We start from the raw sequence: 11782 nt of genomic DNA, 5'->3' as shown, positions 1-11782 counted from the left end.
TATTTATCAAAAAATCAAAGACCAGAGAAATGTTTTTAGGGTTTCTTCACAAATTCCACCTTTATCCTCATATAAATGAAAATCTAAAAAAAATAACTTAAATCTCATGTCCATTTTCTTTATTTTTGAGGATTTGATCACTTTATCCCTAAAAATTCTTTAAAAACTATATAAATGACCTCACTTTTTATGAACAATTCATGTTCTAAAGTCCCCCCACTTCTCTACCCCAAACTCTATAAAAATCCCTACTCACTTCTCTAGCCCTCTCTCTACCCAATCTCCAACTCAAGAACTCCCCTCATTTCTCTATTCTCAACTAACAATCTCCACTATCTCAAACCATCTATCCTCAATCAAAGTACTAAACTCTCAAGGTCACATCAAGACTCAAGCTTATTCAAATAACCTCAAGGCAATTGTAAAACCCCGAGTTTTCAATTCGTATCTCGAGAAAAAATAAATAATAAAATTTTTAGAAAATATTAAAAGTGAGATTTAGGGGTAAAATTTTAGGATGTTTTTTATCATTTTTAATGGAATCTAACCTCACCATTAGATTCAAAATAATTGAAAAACATACTTTAGCCTGTAAGTACGCTCAAATGCGAGTCTAAACAGAAAAGTTACAAAATCCTCGATTATCGAGTCGAATCAGGCTAAAATAATGACTTTTTACTAGAGTAATAATTTTTAAAATTCAATCATACCATTGGATTCGTAATGAAAAATTATAAAAATGAACTATTTACTTATCATTTTTGGAGCCTAAAAAGTTGAATTATCGTCAAAAACGAAAATGACGTCAATTTTAAGGTCACATCAGGCTAAAATTGTAAAGTTTTGTTAGAGATAAAATTTGTAGAAATTGACCATACTATTAGATCTGAAATAAAAAATTAAACGAAATAGAGTATTCATTCGTCACTTTTGAAGTCCGGACGATCAAGTTATCGTCAAACGAAACAATAAATAAAATATCGATTTCGTCCCAACAATTTATATAAATAAATTTTTTAAAAAATTTTACTATCCATCTTTCAAAGTCGTCCAAAAACAACCAACGAAATTTCAATGAAAATTTTATTTTTCTTCAAAATTTCAAACTCCGATTCATTGCGAACGGTCCGTCTTTGACCGTCGACGTAGAAAGAAGAAACATCCGCAGCCTCGTTCTCTATAAAATCCACCCAAGTTACTTTCGTTTTCTCACCTTTTTCACCCCCTATCGTAAAAAATTAGTTGTATATATATACGGGGGTTTCGAAACTTTAACCTCAGATTTCATCAGTTTAAGGTCAAATCGTCTTCTGCCGCAAAAGGGAAAAAGGACGACGACATTGAGATCTTCGAAACCATTAGGTCAGATTCAAAAATTAGCTGCTTTGAAGTTTGGCCCATCTATATTTTTGTGTCATTCGTCTCGATTTTCGTGCACGTACTTCAATCTTTTTGCACAAAGATTGTAAGGAACTCTCAATTTCTATTAGTAATCGTAGATTGTGAAAATTGCATTTAGGATTTTATTAAATATTTGTGATGTGTTTCCAAAAATATATTATTCAATTGGTTATTTTAAATTCACATCAGAACTTGCATATTTGATATGTTTAATTGTATTTTATAATAAATTATACGTAGATAGGATATTTCACCGGGTTATTTCCATCAATTGGGTCATATGCACCGTTCGGACCCCGTTTTGATCTAAGTTTAGTACTTTTTCAATGTTATTGATAAAAATTAATTTCATAACTGAAAAAATGATTTAATATTCAATGAACTCATATTGAGTTGATGAATATCAGAAAGTGAATATTTTATTTGAGAGATCGAAAATTGTAAAAATCAAAAAAAGGGAAAAAGGGTATGAAACGGTAAAATGTTAGAGTCACACCCGATGGGTGATGTCTACATTTTACATTGTTGTGTTGTGTGTAGGTTGGTGAATGGATATCTAGGGATAATGTTACTGATTGCATGTTTATTTACTTTCTGTTAGCGCGATGCGTTGTTTACTTTTTCGTTCTGTTATTTATTTTAGGCCGGGTGGCTACAGTTGCATGGTAGGAAACTGGATATCCATTCTTTGTATTGTAATTTCTCTTTTGTTTTCAAATGAAAATAATATATATATATATAATATATATATATATATATATATATATAGGGTCGGGTTCCTACAACCCCCATTATGACCCCCATCGCGACACACGAATTAAACCGTCCGATAAACGACAGATCTACGGTTCAGATTGTTTTAACTTTACAAACGATTGTTTACAAATGAAATTTCGTTATTTGCAACTAACTCCCCGTAAACAAACAATTCGAGTTCAGCTCCTCATCTCAACTTCGTCTTCTTCGCTCTAACCTCTGCGTTCGAAGCCATTTTCTACAGATTCGTCATCTCATCTTCCTAGATCTCTCTCTGTTTATTTTTCGGGTCTTCCTCTTCGACAGAGATCAGAGATCAGATCTGACTTCATTTTCTTTCCTTCCTCGTCTTCTTCCTTCCTCGAGGAAGGATCAGATCTGACTTCGTTTCTTTACTGTAAACGAAGGTCACGGTCTTCCTCATCTCTCTCTCTCTCTTTGCGAAGAAATGGAGAGCTCGATAGAAGAAATCCTAAGGTAAGAAATCACAAACCCTTAATTAGTTTTTTTTTTTTTTTTTTGAATTTCATGTTCTACTGAGTTTTATGTATGGATTTTGACGAATCATCGAAAACAAAGATTCTTGCTTTTAGAGTTCACATCTTGAAGTGTTGAGGTTGAATTGGGTGATACAGCAGGGTAGTTGGAGCCTAACGGAAATTGTTTAGATTCTGAAAGCTGTAAACTCAAATTATTCTCGAATGTTGGGCGGAAATTATTCCTATTTTCAGAGTTCCATTTTCCCTGTACAAATGCCAAATATGGGTATGAATCATAAATGTCAGCGTAGCAAACTAGTTCAGGATTTGATGCCACTTATTTAAGAATGAAAGACAACTCTACTCTGTGTATTTTGTGGATTACTTACACTTGCATCCAATGTACTTAAAAATTTTGTCTTGGGAACCTGTCCAAGTTGAGAATGGCCACTGCTCCAGCTTCTCTATAATATAACTAACTAATTAGTTGTTGTATTTATCTTCCTCATTTTTTTAATGGAAATTAAAGAGAAAAAAAAAATTATCAATTACTTAAAAAAATTGGAGAAAGTAAATCATGTAGATAAGGCTTTCTCATGAACATACCAGTGTTAAGTAGTTCAAGTCTTGATAGTATTGGTAATTTGCTTCAATGCTATTAGGCCTCTGCTATTAAAGAATTATCTTAGGAAGTGTGCCATAGGATGCTTGGCAATAGTTAATCATCCTGTTCAAGATCGTGGTCTGTTTGTGACTTGGAATTTTGTTGGCTTGTTTATATGCAATTCTAGTGCACCACTGACAAACATGGATAAGTGTAGAAGGTGATACCTGCGATTGGCATTGTCTAGGATCAAGCTAGGACATCAAAGTGTCCCAAATATCCATTGTCTACTTTCCTTATCTAATAAGGGGGATATTATTATTTTCATTAACCTTTTAGAAAAGTAAATTACTTACTGTTTGGAATGCTGATCATAGAATTTGTTGATGTGAGTAAGATTATAACAACTTCACCGAACAAATATTTTTAAGGAACTACTTCTCAAGCATAAAATGAAACCATTTGGTTGTAATGCGCTTTTAAGTAGTCTTTGTTTTTTCACATATTGATAGTAATAGTAAATACATAGCTAGAAAGGGAAGAAGAAAAAGAAAACTCATTAATGGTTGAGAATAGCATAGAGTCTGTGTGGTGAATTGATACCTCTTGTAGCTGCATGGTGGACTGTTATTGGACAGGAACTTTCTAATTTCTATATGGATTGATGCCCAGGTGGTAGAATTCATGGGATTTAAATGCTGGCCTCTTTCCTTTTGGCTCAATTCATGCACTTTGCCATTTTTTGTTACCCACAGTGAGATTGCCATATATTGAAATGTGTTATATTGAAAACTAAATTGCTATATACAAAGTCTATATTGCCATATATGTTTTACAGTCTTAGAAATGTTGCAAGTAGAATTTCTCTATCTAGAAAGATGTTAGTGGTGGAAAATATTTGAATTAAAAAGTCATAGTAAGTATAAGAATTAAGAAACACATTGCATGGGAAATAAATATCTGAAGTTTTGATTTATGCAGGTCTCCTGATATGGCTGCCATGCATCAAGATACATCAGAGGACTGTGAAGTGGTTGGTGAGAAACTGAATGAAATTTTTGGGGTATGATACTAGATTGTGTAAAATTCAGTACCTAATGGATATGGATTGCCAAATAATCCTTATAGTCTTTCAATCACAGATCGCAGATTCTACTCCAATGATGACAGAAGTGGTGGCTGAGGTGTGTGACATTGTTGTAGAACGTGGGGGGTCATCTTCCTGGAGCTGACATAGTTGCTATTTTGAAGAAGCTAGGAAGAATTGATTCAAAGCAGAGAAGTGGGGTTTATCAACACTATCGACTTTTCATAAACTATTTGCATAACGGCGTATGGGAGGTGCTTGGGAGTGACTTTCCTCCTTTCTAACTCACAGGTTCGGTTCAGATTGGAGGTTCATACAACATATTTCAGTGTTGTGGGAAATGCCTTGGACTGGACACGCTATTTCTCTTCTTAGTATTTCTAACTCATGAAGGGCTTGATTCTAATCCACAAAGTTGTAAATGAATGTGACATGTCAGATATAATGTGCTCTTTGTAGTAAGGCTTTTTTTTTGGAAAACTAGTTGGTGAACTTGATTAATTACTCTTTGTTGCTCAAGCTGAATGGTTTTATTTTTTGTAATTTTCTAATCGTTCCAAAATCTGATTTTTTAATAATCCTGCGTAGATTTCTAAATATTTGATGGCATATTTGTTTAATTGGATGGGAGTGATAAGACCCAAAGACATGCCCCTCAACTAATGATATGTCTCATTATAGAGTTGAATTGTAAAATCTGATTTGTGTTGCTGAATCCAATGCGAAATTGGTTAACATTGTTATATTTTTGCTTAAAGAAAGAAGCGTCAATAATATAATAGAGAAGTCAAAAGAGATTAAGCACAACATAATATGCCTACAAATGCCACAGATCTAATGGATTGGGAGTATGTTGCTGTAGGTCCTCCCTACAATGTGGTTTGATTGGCCCAAGATGACCCTATTGAATGTCCTCCACATTTTTTCCTAAATAATATTGCCTCCTAGAACATGGAACCCTTTTTTTCATAAGATATGTATATGAAATAGAAGTCAACAGAAAGTCCAAAGGAACGAAAGCAGGCTTCTTCATCTCCTTCAAGCCGCAACCATGAAATCTTCCACTTCAGGCTTTTCCTCATGTTGTTCATAATTTGAAATTCAAGAATAGTAAGTGTAGCCAAATGCATGAAGTAGCAGCTCAAACCACTCCTCGACCCTCGGTATTGGACTAAATGGAGCTCCTCTGCACCACCTACAAAGAAATAATGTAACTTATTATATACAGTTAGTAACGAACAATGGCTGTATTGTTCATCGGCAGATCGACAACGCACAAAAATTACATGTTCTAAAAGAAATGTGGTTACATTTTCTTAATTTTTTCTTTTTTATTTCTGTTGTTGTCAAATGCAACTTTCAACTAGCATCACCTACAAAAAATGATATCAAGTTTGAAGCTAACTATATGGTTTGACGAATTATACACAAAAGATTAAAAAAGACACATATAGAAATGATTCAATGAATATGGCTTAGAAAAAGAAATTTTTTAGAACCTTAAATTTTTTAGGCCAAGGTTTGGAAAAAAGTTACATGGGACACACAGCCATCTTTTAGGCCAAGGTTTAACCAATAGAACTCATTATGAACTATTTGTAAGCAGGAATTGATCTCCATCCCATTCAAGGGATCAATTCTTGTTAGCAATCTGGTTTGCTAAAATACAAGTTGAAAATATTGTTTGGACAGCAAATGGAGGTAACCCAGTGCAGAAAGGTTCCAAAATTGAATTAACATCCAATGTTGTTTTTGTCCTCAATGCTCCAAATGGTACAAAACTTTGGAAGGCCGAACCCTCAGACAGTACCCAAGCCACCTCCGCTGCCATGCTTGACACAGGAAACTTCGTGCTAAGGAACGCACAATCCGTTAACAATTGGCAAAGCTTTGATGCACCAACAAACACAATCTTGTTTAACCAGACACTAGGCCTTGGTGGTAAATTCGTTTCTTAACGAACCAAAAACGACTACTCGACAGGAAGATTCGAGTTTATTCTACAAGGTGATGGTAATCTTGTTATGTATCCCTTAGCTCGGCCTAAGGAAAACAATTACAAAGCTTATTGGACAAGCAATATTGTGAGTAATGGTGCAGCAGTGGTCTTCAACCAATTTGGCTATATTTATCTAAATCTAAAAGATAGGAGCCAATTCAGCTGGGGGTCGTCAGAGACGCCAATATTCGAATGCTGAGGGTTTTTGAACAGTTAAAAAATGCAACTATGTACATATCCATACATAAAAATATAGCAATCATAAAATTTCCTTACGAATCTTTGTTTTCGATGATTCGTCAAAATCCATACATAAAACTCAACAGAACATGAAATTAAAAAAAAAAAAAAAACTAATTAAGGGTTTGTGATTTCTTACCTTAGGATTTCTTCTATCGAGCTCTCCATTTCTTTGCAAAGAGAGAGAGAGAGAGAGATGAGGAAGACCGTGACCTTCGTTTACAGTAAAGAAACGAAGTCAGATCTGATCCTTTCTCGAGGAAGGAAGAAGACGAGGAAGGAAAGAAAATGAAGTCAGATCTGATCTCTGATCTCTGTCGAAGAGGAAGACCCGAAAAAGAAACAGAGAGAGATCGAGGAAGATGAGATGAGGAATCTGTAGAAAATGGCTTCAAACGCAGAGGTTAGAGCGAAGAAGACGAAGTTGAGATGATGAGCTGAACTCGAATTGTTTGTTTACGGGGAGTTAGTTGCAAATAATGAAATTTCATTTGTAAACAATCGTTTCTAAAGTTAAAACAATCTGAACCGTAGATCTGTCGTTAATCGTACGGTTTAATTCATGTGTCGCAATGGGGGTCGTAATGGGGGTCGTAGGAACCCGACCCATATATATATATATATTATATATATATATATATATATATATATATATATATATATATATATATATATATAATATATATATGTAGCTATTTTGTGAGTTGTTAAAGAGTTTGTGAATGCCTAAAAGGATGATGGATCATGTCATTCAGAGTGGTATACTATCCTAGGATGTACGGTAGAGACCACGAAGTTCATATATAGTATGGGACGCGTATGAGAGTAAAGTCACAATTGGAATCTAGGTTTATTCCTCTCTATCTTTACTAGTGAACTTGTAATGTAAATGTGGTCGTATACGAATGGTTTGTATATTTAGGAATCACATGCACTCCTGATAGGCATAGACGAAGATGGTTAGTCAGTAATCACTAACAATCTATAGTAATCGAACGTTTTGACACATTGAAAAGAAACCTATTGCTTACGATCACATCAAACGGTCAGTCTGAGCTGGATAAATGGTCCCAAAAGTATGGTAAACAGCGACCAACCATAAAATCATGAACTAATACTTATTATGAAACATAATGTCCCGGTTGGGAGTGATCCAGTCGTGAATCTCAACTCTTTAATTTCACTACTCCACCATTGTGTATTATGTATCTATTGTCTTATTTTGATATATAAAATGAAATGCATATTTAATATTTCTATTTGGTCAATTAGATTTGTATAAAAAGAAAATGCTATAGTGATGTAATGTAAGTTTTAAAATGTTTAGTTTCTCATCCCTAGCTATATGTACCAGTCAATCGTAGTTTTCTTTGTAAAACTTTGCATATTTTAAAATGATTTAGTATGTTTATTCGTTCATGTTGGGAGAGGTTATTGGCATAAATTATTTGCTTTCCTATTGGGTAACCATTGTTACTCACCCTTTTCTTCTCTATTTTTTTAGTTTCAGATTCAGAATTTGGTGATGCAGGTATAGAGTAGGAGTGAAGATCATCTGGTGGGTCAGATAGACAACCAGAGTTCGTCACTTGGTGAGTATTGGGATTATACCTTCTAGTAGTTTCGATTTGTCTAGGGGTATTATAAATGTTATATTGAGCGTTAGGACTTTTGTTAGAGTGAAGAATATTTGTATAATCTTGTATTTTGGTTATCCTTCCGCACTTTGATCTATCGTACGTTATTAAATATATATACGATTTCGCTTGTATTATATTTTGTATGTATATACAAAATATTATGTATGTCGTTTATCATATGCAAGTTGAACGCCTTGGAATGCTAACATAAACAGAGGAAACCATGTCGAAATTTCGAGGCGCCACCTTGTGCCTTGAGATCTGACATGGGGCTTTGTGTTAGCGTTTGACGGGGCGCCACAGTAATGATGTAGAAATGTGTCACCCTCTTGTTATGGGTGAAACACTAAGTTTCCAACCTTGCATACATGCATTAAGGTTATGGCCTCAAGGGCACTCCATCATGGAATCTCTCTAAAAGCTCAAATCAACATTCATATTAATGAAAAATAATGTGGACTACATGGGTCATTCTTTTTTATAGGATGTTCCCAATGTCACATTGACATCAAAATCCCTTCTAAGGGAATATTTTCACTTATTGTACACATCACATCTAATACCATTTTCATGCATTTTTCTTATTTCTTAAGCTTTACAAAAAGATGGCCAAGTTTCAAGGTAAAACACTTTTGGTAGAGAGGATGGGGTGCCTAATACCTTCTCCATCCTTTAACTAGACCTTCGTACCTAGATCTTAGGTAAACCACATCCTTTTCGTGTATGAAAGTCACTACAATGAAAAATCAATTTCAAAAAATCAATTTCAAAAAATCATTTAGGGTGCCCATTTACACTCATTTCCAAAAAAGAATGGTGGCGAGTCCAAATATCGTAACATTGAGATATTCCGATGAACTTCTCATGTCTACAGATATAATTTGGTAAATTTTTTTATAAAACCAATTCATAAACAATGTTAGCCAAATAAGATTCTGATTTTGGATTGTAAAATTAGTTTTGCCAAATGAGATTCTAGATTCTGGAAAACAGTTTGTATAATTTGATTTTAATGATCCATAATCAGAATCGATAATTAAGTTCTACAATCAGAACCAAACACCCTAGATTCTAAAATCAGTTATCACAAACATTTAACCCGATGAATTTATAAATCCTAAAAGTATAGTTTTTTCCGTAATTTGATTCTAACAATCCAAACCAAACATCCAGTACTCTAGTAGGTTTTAGCAGACTAACTCATCCAATGGCATTTTCTTTGTTTCTGAAATCTAAATTGTTGTGACTGTAGATTTCATTGGCTTCTTTGCAGTTCATGATTTGAAGTGTCTTATCGAAAAAATTATTATACCTCTATTGTATTGTCGGTGAATCTGGGTGATGGCCCATTGTAGACACCCCATTTTTGCATCCGCCTGATTAATCAACTCGTCAACCCGATCGCAATGATTCCCAATGATGGATGTTTATTCCATTGCTTTATTTTGTTACCAGATGTGTTTCAGAAATCCGGATGAGGTATCTCAAACTAACAAAACCTTAGAAACCACGCTACGCTAGGAAAATACGACTCCAGAAACATAGAAATCATCATCTTGCAGACCAAAAAAAAGCTTCACGATAAAAATCACTAAAAATTGACCGAATTACCAAAACACCCCTAACCTCAAAACAACCCTAGAGCCTACGTTACGCTTAGGAAAACTCTCTCGAACACATAAAATAATAAATCGGAACCAAATAAATCATTTCACCAATTTTAACAGAATTCGACAAAATTACGAAAATGCCCCTCATTAAGTTCACAACCATTTCACACAAAAAACTTCATAAATAACAAAAACTAATATTTCCATTGAATTCCTTACGAAAAATTGATTCTAAAACATCATAGAACATTAAAAACTGACTTAAAACGTGAAAAGTCATCTTCGAGGGTAAAACGGTAATTTCACAATTTTCATAATTAAAGAATTCGAAATTAATAAATAAAACATTAAATAATTAAAGTGAAATATTAATGAAATTAATTTAAAATTTTGAACCTAAAAAATCGATTAATAATCGGACTCTCAGGCAAAATTGTTGAGGGTTCGTGGGATATTTCTTTAAGGACCCCTCCATTTGGGGGTCCAAAGAATTAAAGAAATAATGAAGGGGGGTTCTCCAAAAATTAAAAGTAAATCAAGCAAGACTGAAGTCAAGGTATTAAAGTCAATCCATGAGACTAAAGTCAAAATTAAAGTCAATTAAGCAAGACTGAAGTCAAGATATTAAAAGTCAATCAATTAAGACTAAAGTCAAAACATTAAAAGTCAATCAAATAAGACCAAAAGTCATAATAGAATTCTAATTAAATAATAACTCTATCTAATAGAGTTCTAACTTAAAAACAATTCTACTTAAAACAATTCTAATTAAAACACATTCTACCTAAAACAATTTTAACTAAAACACAACTCTAATTAAAAGATCTCTAATTAAACACTAACTCTATCCAAATCAACCCTAAAAAAACATCTATAAATAGAGGTGCTCACACCCTATTTTCGTATCAAATCATAAACCCTAGGAGAAGTAGGTCTAGAAGCTCCCCTAGCCCCCCATAAACCCTAGTTTTGGAGCCCCAACTCCTTACCTAACATCCCTCCTTCAATTTTAGTCTAGAAAACACCTAAAATCCCTCCAAAAACACCCCCAAGTCCGCAACAAACTTGAAGAGTTCAGATTCAAAAACAAGGAGATACCTTGATCTAGGAGATCCGAAGTCAAATCCGGAGACAGAACGAAGCAAGGGAGTACAGTACAAGGAGCTCTTTTTGTCAGATCTGAGGGAGCAAAATCCTTGCTATCGGAAAGGTATCAGTTTTTTTTTATTATTTCTATCTAGGTTTTTAGCAATGTGATTTACTTGGAAAGTTAGTAGAGACCGGCTTTGGCCGGGCGGGGTTGGTGCCTAACACCTTCCAACCCCGTAACGTGATCCTCGGACTCTTTTTCTTTTTCGTAGATTAGTTTGCCTTTTTTAGAGTCAGTTTGGTTCCTAGACCTTAACAACTAGGTGGCGACTCCCAAATCTCAAGGGTCAAAAGCGGATCCGCGCACCCCGCGGATCGAGGGCGCTTTCAATGGCGACTCCACTGGGGACATTGAGGATCAAACTTGAAAAACCCCAAGTATGGGAGCATTGCCAATAACCTAGTTTTATTTAAATTTTAGTTTGTTTCTTTTTTGTTTATCGTTTTTTAGTTATTTATCATGTTTATTGATCCAACCATTAGTTATTCGGTTTGATACCGGGTGCGTTAACCTGGCACATTATTTTGTAGTTCAATCGAGAGTCACTTAGGGTGACTTAAAATAATGCTAAGTTTCAAAGGGTAATTTTATTGAGGGTGAAATAATGAAACAAAGAGGATCTTTTATTTATTTGATTTTTAGTTTTTTAGGTACGTCGATTTGTTTTTTTTATAACAAACGTTGTCTTTTTCAATTATTTGACAATGTTTCCTTTTTTTAAAAGGAAAATTTTTTTAAAAAAAAACAAGAGTTTTTTTTTTTGATTTTTTTTAGATATTCAGTTTTTTAATTTATTTTCTGCAAGTTCTACTCTTA

At 34.0% G+C, this 11782-nt stretch overlaps 1 long non-coding RNA gene across 1 annotated transcript; it reads left to right on the top strand.

The window, feature by feature from the left end:
* The first annotated feature begins 2307 nt into the window (after window positions 1–2307).
* LOC147381844 (uncharacterized) lies at window positions 2308–4843 on the top strand. Its single transcript, XR_015174315.1, has 3 exons — window positions 2308–2634; window positions 4222–4303; window positions 4383–4843. It is a non-coding gene; the product is annotated as an uncharacterized LOC147381844 (long non-coding RNA).
* The last annotated feature ends 6939 nt before the right edge of the window (window positions 4844–11782 follow it).

This window comes from Akebia trifoliata, unplaced genomic scaffold (genome assembly GCF_017979445.1).
Source record: "Akebia trifoliata isolate Shusen 1 unplaced genomic scaffold, ASM1797944v1 Contig00223, whole genome shotgun sequence".
NCBI lineage: Eukaryota > Viridiplantae > Streptophyta > Magnoliopsida > Ranunculales > Lardizabalaceae > Akebia > Akebia trifoliata.
Note: the sequence above shows the minus strand (reverse complement) of the source record. Positions and strands in the feature narration are given on the sequence as shown.